This window comes from Phascolarctos cinereus, unplaced genomic scaffold (genome assembly GCF_003287225.1).
Source record: "Phascolarctos cinereus isolate Bilbo 61053 unplaced genomic scaffold, phaCin_HiC Scaffold_726;HRSCAF=1367, whole genome shotgun sequence".
Classification (NCBI taxonomy): Eukaryota; Metazoa; Chordata; class Mammalia; order Diprotodontia; family Phascolarctidae; genus Phascolarctos; species Phascolarctos cinereus.
Window position 1 is genome coordinate 9,096,254 of NW_027556098.1, and position 18,196 is coordinate 9,114,449.

An 18,196-nucleotide genomic window follows, 5' to 3' on the forward strand; every position below is an offset into this window, starting at 1 on the left:
CTGGAAGAAATTTTCTCCCAGGATATATTATTTGGAGACCCTGGAACTTTTTCCATCTTCTCTCCAAAGCACAGAATGGAGATCATTTAATAAGGTGGGTGATGGATTTCTTGCCAGTGCACTGATTAACCTTAAACTTCCTCATCTTTCATTTCTATGGGGCTGACCTTGACTACTGTAACAATTCCAGAGAGCACTGTTCTGGAGTCAGCACACGTGGATTTAGGGCACTTGAAGTCATGCATCTTAAGAAAATAGACACATGACTAGGATAATGCATGCCTCAGACATATTTCTTGGCCAGATTTTGTCCAGGCTTGGATTAGGCCCCAAAGCTTCTGAAATAAAGGGCCCTATCTGAAGCTGGGCTAGTTCTAAATTGAAGAATCACAAAGCTAAGAAAATGGACCAGTTTGGTCCACATTCCATAATATCCCCTCCCACTTCTGCAAAAGAGTCATTTCTGGGCCCTTCAAAGTCACCTCTCCATCTACTTTTCTGAAGCTCAATCAGCTGCCAAATCTCTACAATATTCACATTCAATCCCTTCATTCTACTTACTTAGCCACTCATCACCTCTCACTCGACACCTAAATGATCCCCTTGCCTGAGTCTGTATCCACTCCAATCCATCTTCTACACAGCTACCAAAGTGATTTATCTTAAATGTAGCTCTGATGATGTTATTTCTCTACTCAGAAACTCCAGTGGTTCCCTATTGTCTTTTTTAAAATATATACTTATTTTTAATTTATGAAATAAAACAAGCACTTCCATAACATAGTAGAATAAAAAAAGATGATTGTACATGAAACTGCAAATCTATTATGCAAATAATATTAAACTGCAAATGAAACGGCAAATCTATTATCTTACTATTCCTTTTAAATATACGATGTCATCATGTAAATTTCTTTTTTCTCTCTTTTTTCCCTCCCCCCTTCACCCTAAAGATTGCTACCATTAGACACAAATATGTATATATGGAAAATCATTCTATCCATACTTTCTATTCATCTGCTCTTTCTCTGGATGCAGAAAGCATTGCCTTTTTAATAAAGTATAAATTTCCCTATTTGCCTATTTTCATAACTCGAACTCCAACTATTTTTTCCAGTTTCATTAATACATTGCTCCACTTCTTACACAGTATTCTAGTCAGGCCAGACTTCTCACTAGGTCTCACATAAGACTTGACACCTCACATCTTCATACCTCTAACATCCATCACTTCATACCTTTAGGCGCACCTCCAGCATCACCCTCTACATGAAGCCTTTTTTCCTCCCCTCCCTATATATCTGGTATCTAGTTACTTTTAATTAATTTGCATTTAACTCTGTATAATTATACAAACATATGTGTGCATATATACATATATACCTTGAATTTATTTGTATCTTTGTATAATTGTATACATATATTATAAATGTGTATATATATATATGCACATGTAGTATGTATATGTGTGTGTGTATTTATGTATGTATTTGCATATGTTCTGTGGTCTCCAATAGAATAGGAGCTATTTGAAAGGATGAACTACTTCCTTCCTTTAGTCCTTGTATCTCCAGGGCGTAGCACAGTGCCTGGCATATACTAGATGCTTAAGGAATTGTTACTGCTTGTCCTTTATTTTCAGAGAAGACTGATGACATCATGAGGCTGATGTCTTGACTTATGCATGAGTTGGATTTAAGTGAGGCAGAGATGCACAGTCATAAGCCTCACTCTCATTTCCAGTCTTGAAGTCTAGTGGGAAGACAACAGTCAAGACAACTGGTGAAGGCCCAGGATGTAGTGGATGACCTTGGCCTTTCTAAAATAACGTTTGTTTCCCAGGCCTCAGTTTGTCTGACGCAATGTCCATTCAATGACTAAGGGATAGGCAAGAGTTGAGACAAAAGATAGCCCAAAATACTCAAGGATTGATCAGGTCTTGGAAGTCGGAGAGAACTTTTTTTTTTGGTGGCTATAAGGTGTTAGCGGATAGTGATGGTCATGGAGTCAGGAAGTATCATCTTTCTGACTTCAAATGTGGCCTCACACACTTATTAGCTGTGTGACCCTGGGCAAATTGCTTAACCCCAATTGCCTAAAAAAAAAAATCCGCTTTGGGAAGGTTTTTTTGCTTTGCTGTTTAGCCCTCCAATCAGAAGGATAGAGGCTACTGAGGGTTCTGATGGGGTGCGAGTATCAAAGCAGAAGCAACCTCTGTTTTGATGAGTTTCCTACTGCTGAGCTTTTCCTAAAGGGGTATGATAATGGTGGAGAGGAGTGCAGCTGATGGGAAGATGAGGAGATAATGGGGAAGCAGATGGCAATGCCTCTTCTTTAAAGTAGTGCTGGTGGTTTGACTTGCTTGGCCTATGATGCTTCCTATATGTCCCTCAAAGGCTCTAAAAGTTGCAGAGGGTTAGGAGGTAAGGATTCATGATTCCCAAATATAGCTGACAATCAAAGGATGAAGCTACTTGAATACATGTAGGCTTATTGAATGGAGCAAAATAAGTGGTGGATCACATGACCACCAAGCTAACAAAAAAAATTTGTTTTCTTGCAAGCTTCTCCAACCTAAAATCATAAAATAAAATAAAATAAAATCCAAACCCTCTAATATATAAGGTTTCCCAAAAGTCTTTTTGTTTTTCAGTTGTATCCTTTGTGATCCTATTTGGGGTTTTCTTGGCAAAGATACTCGAATGGTTTACCACTTCCTTTTCCAGCTCTTGCCATTTTAGAGATGAGAAAAATGAGGCAAAAAAGGTCAAATGACTTGCCCAGGATCACACAGCTAGTTAAAGTGTCTGAAGTCAGATTTGAACTCAGGTCTTCCTGACTCCAGGCCTACTAATCTATCCACTGCAACCCCTAGCTAACTTTTCCCAAAAGTCTTAGTGCAATTTAAACTTATCAAAGCTCTTCTCTTGGGACCTCCTGTATAGTAACAAAAGCTGAGTCCAGAAAAGGAAAAAGGAATGTTATTCAAAGTAAAAACTTCATGAAATAGCATCTGACAACTGAAATCTTTAGAATTTCCTCTTAGGATACCTTCACTTATCCAGCAAAGCTAACAGCAAAACCTTGTGCTGCACTGTCCGGAGGAGTGGGGGCTGGGGCCGGGGTGGTGTCTCTGTTAAGTTCTTCATGAAAATTATTCAGTCTGAACCTCCCCTCACAACACGAAAAGCTGCAGATACTGATTCTGCCAAGAAACAGAAAGGAAGTAGAGAGTAATGGAAGAGGTAGAGGAGAAGGAGAAGAACACAGTGATGCAGCAGAGTTGGCTAAAAGGCAAAGGGTTTCTTTGCCAGAGGGAAAAGGGATTAGAAACTCAGCTGGGTTTAGTTTTCTCTGCATTGAGTTTACTCTGAACAGAATCAAGGAGGCATGATCAAGGAATACACTTGTCAATACAAGGAAACTGAGAACATCCGGTCTACTGGAGATCTGGAAGGTGGATGGGGAAAATCGACAGGGTGAGGAAAGAAACCACAGATAAACTACTGGGAAAACAAGAAAAAGGCTGAAGGGCAAAAAGTCCAAGAGAGAAAAGCAAGGAATAACCTAGTTCCCAACCAAATAAACCAACAGAAAGACTTATAGAGACAGAAGGGGGAAAAAATAGCAAAAATTCACATAGTGGCACAGTGGATAGAGTGCTAGACCAAGAGCCAGGAAGATTCACCTCTCCAAGTTCAAATCTGGGCTCAGATACTTACTAGCTGAGTGACCCTGGGCAAGTCACTTCACCCTGCTTGCCTCAGTTTCCTCATCTATAAAATGAGCTGGAAAAGGAAATGGCAAATTACTGTATTATTTTTGCCAAGAAAACCCAAAATGGGGTCAAGAAGAGTCAGACAGGACTGAGACTGAAACGACTAAACAAAAACAAAAACTATATTTCCCATGCTTGGTGCTGGGAAAACAAATACAAAAATGAAATATTCCTTGGCCTCAAAGAGCTTACATTCTAATGAAGAGAGACAATACACCTAGAAGAGTGGTGACTAGGGAAGAGAGTTGAGGACTGGAGAGTCATAGAATAAAGAATGTACCCATAGGGGCAGTCAGGTGTCATGCCCTTGTCAGAAGTAGTAAGAAGTTAAGTGACTCACCCAAGGCCACATAACTAGTGTCAGATCGAGAATTTAAACCCAGGTCTTCAAACTAGAGAGTCAATGTTCTTTCCACGTCCTGAGCTTCCTTCAAATTTCAGCTAAAGTACTACTCCCAACATGAGGTCTTTCCTGATCCCCCTAGCTGTTACTGTCTTCTCCCCTCATTATCTTACACACACACACACACACACACACACACACACACACACACACACACTTTTTTTTATTATATATTTACATGTTGTTTCCTATAATCAAATATAAGTCTCTTTAAGGGCAGAAATGATCAATTTTTGTCTTTTTATACTAAAGTGCCTAGCATAGTCCTTCCTATTTAGATCTTTAAAAATACTTGTTGACTAATTGAAATAGGAGGAAAGACAACTTATGAACCATTGCCTTTCTCCGACACTTTCAAAGTCTCACTCTTTAGCAAAATCAAGCATTCGTAGATCATCTATGCATAGAGAAACCAGTCAGTCATGTTCTGCCCTTTTTCCATGAAAGGAGATGAGATATAAGTGGACATTGGGGATGACTTCTTTATCCCATCCTGTTTTAAGCAAAGAAAGTCTGGTTTTGTATAAATATCAGTCTATTATTGCTACCCATCTCATTTCAATAAATAAGACTGGCGTGTTGAAACCCGGGTCTGATGAAGGTATGTGCTCCCACCCCCAAGCAATTTAGCAAATACCAATATTGAATTGTGATGGGATAAGAGATTTGAATAATACTTCTTTTTCTGTACTACCTATGACTGTGAAAAACAATAGATCCTTGTAACAGCAATTCCTAAATTGTATCATGTTTTAAAGAAGCCAATTCTCCTTTCTGCAGAGACTAATTTCAACCAGATATTCTGAAGTCATAGGAGGTCAGGAAAGCTATTATTGGTACTAATTAACACTACCACAGCTATAATTTTTTTTAAAAATTCTGAACAAGCAATAAAGTTACCTCCTCAAAAACTGCCATTCTGAGCTATCAGAGATGGTCCATGGGGTAATAGAATATTGAATTTAGGACCAAAGCATCTGACTGGAGGTAGACTCAAGTTCCACACACAAGGGTGTGTGACCTTTAGCAAGACAACTAATTTCTGAGCCCGGTTTCCCCTGCAAAAGGGAGATAATAATATGTGTACTTTCTACCTCACCTGGTTTGCTGTAAAGGAAGTGCCCTTTAAACTAAAAACCTCATAGCTGTTTTGGTTTTTAAAAGAAAGATAACCTTTTCTAGTATTTATAATAAAATACTTCTTTTCAGTGGTGATCCAGATGCCAATGACAATTTCCACTTCTACAAGACAGGTGAATCCTCTAAGACTCTTCTCCTTCCTAACACTTCCATATCCATTCAGTTCTCAAATGTGGTCCATCTTATCCCCACACTGTCTTTGAATCCATTCCTTTCTTACCATGAACACAAGCACCACTCTGGTTTAAATCCTTATCACTTCACTTAGGGTCTACTACAACAGCTTCCTAATTGAACTCCTGGTTTCCAGCTCCTTCTTTTTCTAATCTATCCTCCATGTTGCTGTCAAATTAATCTTTGCAATGCATAGGATTTATCATGTCATCCCCCAGTGTCTCTTTCTTATTATATATACCTCAACTTCTTCACTTTACGAATAGAAAAACTGAGAACCAGAGAGAGGTAGAATCATTTTCCCAAGGCCATGCAGTGGCCAAGCCAGAACAAGAACTCAGGCCAAGAATTCAAAGACCAATGCTTTTTTCATCATACCACAAGTTCTGTCTAGGTGGTTTAGTGGATAGAGTGCTAGGCCTGGAATCAGGAAGACTCATCTTTGTGAGTTTAAATTCGTCCTCTGACACTTCCTAGCTGTATGACCCTGGGCAAGTCACTTAACCTTGTTTGCCTCAGTTCCTCATCTGTAAAATGAGCTGGGAAAGAAAAGGGCAAAGTACTCTAGTATCTCTGCCAAGAAAACACCAAATGGGCTTACAGAGAGTCAGACATGACTTAATGATACCTGGTTTATTCCTTCCAACTCTAAGATTCTACAATTTTGTACAATGAGATAACACTGAATAAAAAGCATGTTCAACTAAGCTGCTGAAAAGCCTTCCTCGGGCTGACCTGTTATTCTTCTATTTAAAAAACTCAATAATAGAAGGAACCCCATAGTAATGACTCTGAGTCATTTCATCATTCAACATACAGGGCATGCTTCTCCTTCTAATCACAGAAATGTCCTTTCAGGAGTATGGCCTATTTTTCAGGGTGGTCTAAAAATGGACCCTAATCACATGCTCAATGTCTTCCTTTTTTAAAAGGTAATAAAGTGTGTAAGATGATGTTTGAAAGTGTTTCCTTTAAATTGTTAAAATAAAGTTTTGTCTTTTGAAAGGGGAAACTGAGTTATTTAGAGAATTTCCTTTTATTGAAAACCTCATTCCCTAAGAAAGCTACATAGGTGAGACACATTATCTTTTTACTAAATCACCGTCATACAGAATGTCATTAACCTAAATCACAAAAACGAAAGTCACAAGATTATATGCCCAGACCTAAATATACCACTGAAAATTTCAAACCAACTATAGGTACAATAAAGAGAAGAATGAAATAGAGATAATTAAAGAATAGTCTTTGAAGAGTGATTCCAATCTTGATTGTTGTCTGTGATGCTGATGAGAATGAATTATGTTTTCTTTATACACACAAGCAGACCAGTAATTCAACTAACTGACAAATGAAAACAGATGGTACATCTGTCAAAATGGTATTCATCAAAACGATATATCTCCCCATTCATATCAAATTCATTTTTATTCTATTTACTAGTTGATGCTTTAATAACTTTGATTCAGAAAATTTATGGTATCAAAAATTTATTTTAATAAACACTGCAAATAAAGCTATAGTATGGAAGGGAGGCAACCTGGTATAGCAGAATTTTTAAAATCTGTATGTATTTGTGTGTATATGCATGTATGTATTTGTGTGTGCATGCATATGCATGCATGTATGTGTATGTATGCGTGTGTGTGTGTGTGTGTGTGTGTGTGTGTGTGTGTGTGTAAAACCAATTCTATACTTCTTTTTATCAGTTCTTTCTCTGGATGCAGATAGTCTTCCTTCATATATCTTAGTTCAATCTCCACTATACCATGTTTCTTAAAAACACTAGCTCTGGAATCAAAGGACCTGGGTTCAAATCCAGCTTCTAATGTTTACCAACTAAGTAGTTTGAGGCAAGTCATTTAACTTCTTTGTACCTCAGTCTCTTCATCAGTCAAATAAAGGAATGAGTTAGAGGAACTCTGAAGTACCTTCCAGATCTTTGATCCTAATAAAAGTGGCAAGATAGGATGGGGAGACTATGAGCTATATGTTTTGGTGATAAGCATTACTGAGGCAGTGGATGGAATTTAACAATGAAGCAGATTACAGTGAAATCTATGGAAGAGATTTCTAACAATTAAAGAGCCAGAATGAAGCAGGCTCTCTTAAACAGTAATAGGCTCCCAGTGGCTGGAGATTTTCAAGTGAAGCCTGGATAGTGAATTATCTGGGATGCTATAAAGCAGATAGGGGCTTCAAATGTAAGTTAGACTAAATGACCTCTGAGGGAATTCTATACTTTATGGTTGTAATTTTTCCCCTTAGAGCTTCTCCAAGTAAATCTCCTGAAGTGTGTGTGTGTGTCTCTCTCTCTCTCATTCTCTCTCTCTCTCTCTCTCTCTCTCTCTCTCTCTCTCTCTCTCTCTCTCTCTCTCTCTCTCTCTCTCTCTCTCTCTTTCTCTTTCTCCCCGCCTCCTCTCTCTCTTCCCCCAACCCCATTCCTCCCCCACTATGTCTTTCTCCCTGTCTCTTTCCCTGTCTCTCCTTGTGTCTTTTTACTTGTTCTCTTCTCTGTTCCTGTCTCTGTCTCTCCATTATTTTGTCCTCTCCTCTCTGCGTCTCCCTGTGGTTGTCTCTCTGTCCCTGTCCCTGTCCCTCCTTCTCCCCTTCCCTCCCCTGCTCTCTCCAGTGTGCCACAATGAAACATTGAGACAAATGTAAATCATGATCATGAGGTATTCCTCTCCTGCTTCCTTTTGGTGGTTCCCCTGCCCCTAACATGTTCTCAAGGCACCAAGTACCTATCATCTGTCATGTTCTGGCTGCCTTGGGACCCTTCCCTTCACCTCCAATTCTTGGTTCTGTATCGTTTGTTCTTCCTCTCCACTCCTTTTCATTAAAACTTTCCTGTGGCATGATCTGCTCCATTTAGTAATGTTCTCTGTCAATCATGGATTTGTTTTCCCTACTCCTAAACCAGTGATTTATAAAGAGTAAGATCCTTGAGGGGGCAGCTAGGTGGCTCAGGGGATAAAACATGAGGTTTGGAGTCAGCAAGGTTAATTTTCTTGAGTTCAAATCTGGCCTCAGACACTTGCTAACTGTGTGACCCTGGGCAAGTCACTTTACCCTGTTTGCCTCAGTTCCTCATCTGTAAAATGAGCTGAAGAAAGAAATGGTAAACCACTCCAGTATGTTTGCCAAGAAACTCCAAAGGATGATCACAAAGAGTCAGACATGACTGAAATGACTAAACAACAATAAAGCTAACTTGAGAATAGGATTATTTAATTATTTGTATGAATATCCCTGGTACCTAGCACAAGGCCCAATACATAGCAGAAGGCAAGCAAATAATTCCTCATTGATTGAGTAGTTTCTTAATAAATGCTTACAAATTGATGCATAGAGTATCTGACTGACTAATCAAGACTGAAGTATTTATGACTAATTACAATAGAGCTATCCTCCTAGGTAATAGATTTATGTTTTAATGGGGTCTTATAATGCCTTAATCCAAGGAATGGGGAAAATTTCAGGCAAGATGATAGGTTGAGAGAAGAGATATTTCATGGAATAGGTATCCTAAACTAAGACACAGGGGGAAGAAATGTAAAGAGAAAAAGTTGTTCTTTCTACTTATATCATCATTTACACTAAATCCTTAGTTCATGACCTCAGAGCACCTGACTGAAAGGAATCTTCAACATGTCCTGAAAAGCAGTAGGTGAGTAGCTTTCCCCCAGTACGTTTTCATAGCTGTAATCAAAACAGTCTGGTAGTCTTCAGAAATGGCTACTCTCCAGGACTTCATTAAGCATTATCACTTCTTCCATCTCTTAGTTGTGATGTTAGGGCCTTAGCTGTGAGCCCAGCTTGACATTTTTGCAACTTAATATGTTTCCCAGGTTCAAGTGCTAGTATTGTAATTTGTCAAGAATCCCCCAAACTTGTTATATGTGTGGCCAAGGTGGTAATATTTCTATCAGAACCCCCATCCCGCCACTATATAAAGGGTTTTGTGGAGAAAGTACTTCTAACTTTCCTCCCTTCTTTATCTGTCTTTTATAGGGCCCTTCCCTAGTTTCTTATCCAACACTTTAAGCATCCCTAACCTCTCTTTTTTCCATTCATTGGGGGAACTATATGTTATCAGTTTAAGCTGAAGAAAAAAAGAACCTCACCAACTTCACTCAGTGCCCAGCCTCCAACATCCTTGACAATTTTCTCTCTAATGAACGTAAATCCTTAATTTTTGATGTAACCTCCATCTGACTTAATTTTGTGTCTCAAAGAGGAGACAAAGATTAGTTAAAAGGAACAAAGGAATATATTCATAAGATCATAGTTTTAGAGAAAGAAGGGATCTTTACAACGCCATTTAGCTCAAACCCCTCATTTTACAGATGAAACTGAGCAGCCTGAGAGGTTGAGTGATTTGCCTGGCAGGGAGTCAGTGTCTTTGCCAAGAAAACTCCATGTAGGGTCCTGGACATGAGTGAATGACAACAACAAAAGTCAATGGCAGAGGTGGGATTTAAACTCCAGACCTCTGACACTAAATCTGTTGCTTTTTCGTTAGTGCTCTATTACCACTTATCCCTTATTCCTGTCCTTTAGAATAATACATCGAACTCAAATTGCTGTTCAGTCATTTCAGTTGTGTCAGACTCTTGGTGACTCCATTTGGGGCTCTTCGCAGATATTAAAATGGTTTGCCATTTCCTTCTCCAGCTCATTTTACAGATCAGGAAACTGAGACAAACAGGATAAAGTGACTTGCTCAGGGTCACACAACTAGTTAGGTGTCTGAGGCCAGATTTAAACTCAGGAAGATTTTTCCTGGCTCCAGGCCCAATGCTCTATCCACTGTACAGCCTAACTGCCTTCTTGGGCTGCATACTTACTTAGAAAACCACAAATCAACATTATCAATGTTGTATTACATTTTTTCTTTATTTTGTTAAACATTTCCCAATTAAATTTTCATCAGGTTAGGCCCCACTTTATATGGTTTTTGGTGACTACAAGTTTTATACCTCTGCTTTAGAGGGGTGAGATGCTTTGGATGGGGAAAATACCTTATTATTTATTAATATTATTTGAACCCAGCTTTGTGCAGTGAGATATTGTTTATGTATAGTACATACTGACCTCAGAAACCCTCTAGGGAGCTGGAAATTAATGAAGAGGTTGGTTGGGATCCCACCCAAAGCTTGTGCTTTGAGTTAGGCCAATAGCTTATGTTTTGGCTTCACCCAAATTTAATAGAATGTTTATACTTACCAAAAAAGTATATATATATATATATATATATATATATATATACATATATATATATATATATATATATATATTATATATATATATATATATATATTATATATGTATATACACACGCTCTCTATATACACACAACCTATACATGTATCTATCTATGTATATAGTATTATATATGTTACATACATAATACCTTAAAATTGTATATATACATATATAAACTGTATACACATATATAATTTTAGGTAAGTAAGCATATATGTATATATAAATACATATGTGTATGTGTATCTGTTTGTGTACACACACACACACACACACACACACACACACACACACACACATGCAACTAAATGTCGCAATCAATCTAGGGCAGAGACTAGAGTCAGGAAGACTCATCTTCCTGAGTTCAAATCTGGCTTCAGACACTTACTAATTTTGTGACTGTGGGCAAGTAATTTAACCTTGTTTGCCTCAGTTTCCTCATCTGTAAAATGAGCTGGAGAAGGAAATGGCAAACCACTTCAGCATCTCTGCAAAGAAAACTCCAAATGGAGTTAAAAAGAGATGGACATAACTAAAAAACAACTGAAATACATATACACACACACACATATGCATATGTATATATGTGTGTGTATGTATGTATATGAATATGTGTATGTATAGCAACCTCTGTAAACTGCTTGTTCTCTCTACTCTTGTTTGAAGTCTATATAATGTAAAACTTACAGAAATGTGGAGGGACAGGGGAAGCCATGGCTTTTGGCTCTCTTTTTTTGGCTCTCTCCTCTGTCAAACCAACTTCATAAAATTCTTTCTAAAAAAAACCATTTTAAGTTTTAGGGTTTGTTCTCAACCAACACCTAGGGAGGAAAAAAGGATCTTTATTGTGATCCTCTTCTATTTTCTTTTTTTTTTCTTTTTTGGTAATTTTCTCCCCTTTTGGAAGCAACCTGTCTCTAAGATATTTTATCTTAGATATTGGGAGACTAAAAGTACACAGTAGATTACATGAAATATATCATGAAATTGAGCTATACTTATCTACTGGATTTTCAGTTTTAAGATGTTCTTTCCTGTGAAATTCAGATGATTGATAGATTTTTAAAATGGATTTCTTAGTAGCAGCTTGTTTTGTGGCAAGGATGAGCAGAAAGAGGGTGGATCTCTGATTTCACTGATGTGTGAATTTTCTGTATGAATTCCTAGTGTGGCAACTGCCTTCTCTAAAGCAAATCAGTAACTACTCTTATTTAGTTTTGTCTCCTAGAGACAAGTGACTTACACCACCGGTGCCTTTCAGAGGCAAGACTTGACGCTAGATCTTCCTAACTCCAAGGGCAGTCACTACTCTAGATATGTAATCAAGAAGACCTGAATTCAAATACAGACACTTATTAGTTTGTATGACTACAGTCAAATCACATAACCATTGTCTGCCTCATCTGTAAAATGTACAAAATAATATCACTTACCTCCAAGAATTATTGTGAGCATGAAATAAGATAACATCTATCAAGTGCTATATAAATACTACCTAGTATTATTAGCTAGCTATTATGCCCAGCTGCTCATATTATTATAATTTGCTGATTGAAATAAATTATTAATTCTCCCCACCTTGCTCACCCTCTCCTCCACCAAAAAAAAAAATCAATGCAGAAATTTCTTAGGTAAGGCAATATATTATGGTAGAAAGAACCCTGGACTTGTCAGGATAACTTTGTTTGAACTCTGACTCCAATGCTTGCTAGCTTTTTGATTAGCTTCCCTGGATCTCAGTTTCATTGGCTGTAAAATGGAGAAAAAATTATAGCTACCTCACAGAGCTGTTATGAGAAGAGTGCTATGTAAACCTAAAAGTCTTTATAGATGTATGCTTTTGGAATCAATGATTTCAGAAAAGTGTGACCAGGAGAAATAAGATCTCTTTTAGATAGACACATTGATGCCAGAATGAAGTACTGAGAGAGACCAGGACTTCACCATCATAAATCTTGTTTAAGTGTTGGGTAGGCTATCAATGCTGGAAGCTCCTGGCAAAAGACAAAGAAAGTACAATGACCACAACAATTATCAGTATAGAGGAGCAAGCTTTCCTTCTCAGTAAACCTGACGCAGTGATTTGCAAAGGCAGAGCAATAAAGTGGTGGGGGGGAGGTTGGAGCGAGGGTGGGAGGAGGGGTGTTGCCCCAGGATGGAAAATTTAGAGAAGCATTTTCCAGGCACTTGCGGGATAGTAAACAGTAGTTGTTCACTCCCTCCAACTTTCCTTCTAATCTAGCCCATAAATAAATCCCCAACTGGCTCACCCTATTCCCTTTCCTTCCATCCTGGCAACTGGACCAACTTCTCTCCTTATTAGAATGTGTGTGTACTCCAGGACAAGAACTGTGCATTAGCCCCTCATTTAGTAGTGAGTGCAGTGCCTGATATATAGTTGGTGCTGCTATAAGCTTGTTGACTGACTGACCACCCCTTTCCCTCAAATCCTGTGGATTGGACCAAACATCCTCCAAGTCTCTTCCGACTCTGAAATTCTATCCTCTAAGCAGAGATGTGCTGTAAGTGATTAACAACCTGTTCTCCAAAAAAAAAAAAAAAGGCAGGGTACTTTTAAATTTAATCTAATTATTAACATTTTCTCCATCACTTTAAGTCTTGACAGTCAACAAGGCAATAAATCGAGCCCTGATTTGTAGGGTTTTGTTTTTTATCCGCCAAATTCTGAGGTATAAATGCTCACATTGAAAGTCCCCATCTAGTACTAGCTGGCTCTAGCTGACACCCCTACCACAGATAGTTAAAGCATTCTCTCTCCCATTCAACAGACTGTCTTAATTATTTGTATTATTTTCCCATGATGAATTACAAAATTTATTTGCTAGGGCATTTTTGGCTGGTCCCGGTTGGAGAAGTTTGCCCTAAACTGTGGTTGCCTCAGGCTTTGAAATTCCTAGTAACAGCTGCAGCCCAAAAAAAAAAAAAGTTTCTTTGCTTTTATTCAAAAAGAGCAGAAACAATTCCAAGCAGATGCAAACACAGTGAAACCTGGACTTCTCTACTGTTAGCTCACTGTCAGTTCCTTAGCAGAAATGTTAAGTAAGGCAGTCAACGGTCTTTATTCAAAAGCATAAGAACCTGTGAGACACCAAATCACATACTAGGACAGAAGAGCTCAAATGTCTTCTGAGATGGCCCCATATGATTGTTCAATGTGATTTTAAAAAATTAACATTAACATAGCACTTAGGAGTTTGTAAAGCATTTTGTGTATGGTATCTCATATGATCTTCACAATAACCCTTTGAGGCAGTAGCTCATATCATCACTTTATATATGAAGAAACTGAGGCTCAGAGATTAAGTGATTTGCCCAGGGTCATACAACTAACAAGGGTCTGAGGTAGGACTTGAATTCATGTCTTCCTAAGTACAGTGATCTAGCATTAAACATATCACCCCACAGAAACAATATTAGTAGATAACATTTTTATAAAGTTTAGAATGATTTTACATATATATGTATGTATATATGTATACACATATACATATATATTTGTGTCTAATGATAGCCATTTCTATGGGGTGAGGGGAAAAAAATGTACATGATAACTTTATTATATATTTAAAAGAAATAGCAAGCTGTACACAATTGTAGTTTCATGTGCAAATTTTTAAAATCGTATTATGTTACAGAAAGGTTTATTTTGGCCCATAAATTAAAAATAAAATGATTTTTATAAGTACTTAAGATTTGCAAAGCACTTTACATACACTATTGATGGTATTAAACCCTTGAGCTAGCCAAAACACTAATAATTATTGTTCCCACTAGAAATAGTAATCACCAGACAGGCAGAAGGAGAGGAATCAGGGTTTCAAGGAGATAGCACTGGTCTATTTTTCAATTAACTGGGGTCTACTCCCAGATTTGCCATTAACTTCCTGGGAAAGGGAAGGGGTGGTAGGGTGGGAAGGGCCTCTTGCTCAACTCTGTAGCCCAGTTTTCTCATCTGTGAGATGAGAGAGTTGAATGAGACAATATTGAAAGTCTCTTTAGTGTATATACATACACATACACATATATATGTATATATGTGTGTGTATATATATACATATATACACATACATATATTTGTACCTTTATTCATGGTCTGGCACTTTGTGATATCGTTAATGAAGGGTACTGCCAGGGAAGAAATTCCCTCTCCCAATGTAAATTGGCACCTGCTATGAAACTTGTGGGGCAGCCAGGTGGTGCACTGCATAGAGCACCAGTCCTGGAGTCAGGAAGACATTTATCTTCTTGAGTTCAAATCTGGCTTCAGACTCTTACTAGCTCTGTGACCCTGGACAAATCACCTCCCCTTGTTTGCCTCAGTTTCCGAATCCATAAAATGAGCTGGAAAAGGAAATGGAAAGCCATCCCAGGTATCACTGCCAAGGAAAACCCCAAATGGGGTCAAGGAGAGTCAGACATGACTGAAAGATAACTGAATGACATGAAACTTATAATCTCACAGAGTTTCCTTGAAGGATGAAAAGGTTAAGGGACTCTGAAGATTTATTTATTGGGTAGAAGTGAACAAATAGGCTGATGTCTACTTTTACCACAAATGCCTCAAAATGGAACCACCTCTTCTTCATCTTCTCTCAGGGTCCCTCTCACTCTCTAAGTTCCCCACTGTCGGATTTGCTAAATGAAAGAGATGAGCATTTTTTCCCCCATTTCTGCAGCAAGTTTTCCCAAAATCCAAGGCTGAGAGTGAAGCAGTGAAGTATTCTTCATGCACCACCACTTTAAAAATTTTAGTTTCATTTTAAGTTCGTCAAAGTTAAAATAACAGTCTATCCTCTATGACTCGGTGACAGTGAAATATGATGGAAGCCCTAGGCTTCTCTATCAATGATAAAAATATACTTTTCAGAAGGTATATTGAATTGGGTAAGGAGGCAAGGTATGCTGTGATATTTATTAGAAATGAGAGCCTTTTTCACAGCAGATGCTTTAGCAATGTTTGTTGAATTCAGAGGAGAGAGCACTACAGTCTTGGATTAGGACTCAGAAGATTTTCATTCAATCCCTACCCCTGCCACTTTAATTCAATCCTATACCTGTGTATTGTCTACTATGTGTCAGGCACTGTAATGGGAAGTGAGGATAGGAAGGTAAAAATAAAACAATCTCAGCTTTAAATTCTGCTGGGGAAAAACGAGATACACACAGGAAATTCAATACAAAACATATACAAAGTTATTTCCAGAGGGAAAGTGCATGTCTAATATGAATGGAAGTTTGTTAATAATTGTTAACAATAATAATATAATTATAATAATTTGTTAATAATAGAATGGGAGGTCCAGCAGGCACAATGGAAAAATTGAGTAGAGAGGGATAGTGTCATGGAAAAGATGGAGCGGAACATGATGAATTTGAGGGAGCAGGGAATGGTAGTCAGGGGAGTTTTAGGCCTAGACTTAGAATCATAAGATTCTGACTGAAATCATTGACAGTAGATTTCATTTTACAAGTTGTAAATCCATGGTCAAAACCATGCTGGACCTCAGATTTCTCATCTAAGAAATAATTTAATTTAATTTAATTAATTTTTGTTGTTTAGTTGTGTCTGACTCTGTGTAACCCCATGCAGAATTACTGAAGTAGTTTGCCATTTCCTTCTCCAGTGTGTCCCCATTTTACAGATGAGGAACTGAGGCAAATAGGGATTAAATGACTTGCCCGGGGTCATAGACCTAATAAGCTAGATTTGAACTCGGATATTCCTGACTCCAGAATGGTTCTCTATCCACTATGCCACCTTGCTGTCCCTATAAAATAACAGCTACCATAATAAAAGCTAGCACTTAAAAGTTTGCAAAGTAATCCTCATAACAAACCTGTGTGCTGCTATTATTCCCATGTTAGAGATGAGGATAATGAGTTTGAGAGAAGTTAAAAAGCTTTGTCCAGAGTTACACAGCTAGTAAGTGTCTGAGCTCAGGGAGTCTTCCTGACTCCAGGCTTGGCTTTCTTGGACTTGGACACCACTGCACCACTTATAGCTGCCCTCTTATTTGCCCCACGATTATGAAATCATGAAGAACAGGCACCTGCAGAAGTACCTAATGTTGTGGTGTCACCCAGCGGACACTCAGATTTTGAGATTTTGAGGTTTTTGAGGTTAAGTGGTTTGCAGAGTCATGATAAGCTCTGGCCCCCACGCCATCCTGCACCAAACATGATTTTTGACTCATTAGGCTACAAATAACATTGGGGCAAGAACTGAGTTGATAATTACACCCATTTGATTCTGCATTCTCATTTTTACTGGTGATGAAGCTAATTGTTGTTAAACTGGTAACAAAGGTTACCATGGCTGGGTTATTTTGTTTTGTTTGGTTGGTTTATTTTTTACCTAAGCCAGGAAGGATTTTATGATTTGGAAAATTGGTCACACTTCAGTTAAACAGCTCAATTACGTTGAACAGAAAACAAACATTTAGTTATTCTTGTCAGTGATATCAGTCACTTTTCACTACAAATATACCTGTATCCTTGAAGTATGCAATGATTTTTGTCATCTTAACAGCTCTACCTAGCTCTATAATCTTGGGAAAGTCATTACACCTCTGTAGAGACTCCTGGTCCCCTCATCTCTAAAATGAGAGGGTTGGATTAGATTATTTCTAAGTTACCTTCCAGTTTTGAAATGCTATGATTTCCTATGGTAGTTATAATATAACTGTCTTTTGACAACCACTGCCCCATAGGCAAGAAGAAATATATATAATGCCATTTCAGAAATTCCTCAGCTCTTGACTCAATTTTTAATAGAATTCATATTTTTGTTTGAGAATTTTTCAGGATGGGATTCCAACCTATCTATGACTTAAAGATGCATTTTAGGGAGTTCCCTGCATAGAGGCTACATGGCCAGGATCACACAACTAATAAATGTCAGAAATGGCATTTGAACCCAGGTCTTTCTGATTCCAGATACAATACTCTGTCTGCCAAGGGTGCAAGACCTTAGGCTCCTCACCCCTGTAATGTGCCAATCACACTGTTACTTTGCTCTAATTCTTTAAAAATTTCAATTAAGGCCTTGCTTCATTGATAAGCTTATTCATCACATCAGGTTTCAAGTTCTTTCATTTTCTCTGTCTTCACTACAGACAATCTAAAAAATCCTCTCCAAAAATTCCAATAAGTGTGAAAGGAAAGGTCCAAAATGTAGGTCTACAAGCAGTTGTACTCATTGCTGCCTTTCAGAATTGGAAATTAAGATACTTAGCACTTCAGGGGCAAGAATTCAACTATACTGAAAACCTTTCTGGCCACAACTAGAAGCCCGATGGATCTCCACACATCGATTTTACAGAATAGATTTCTGCATCCCACATCCAAATGCTACTAAAATCAGTGGTTGCGGAAAAAAGAAATCAATGACCAAAAACATACATTGAACCCTG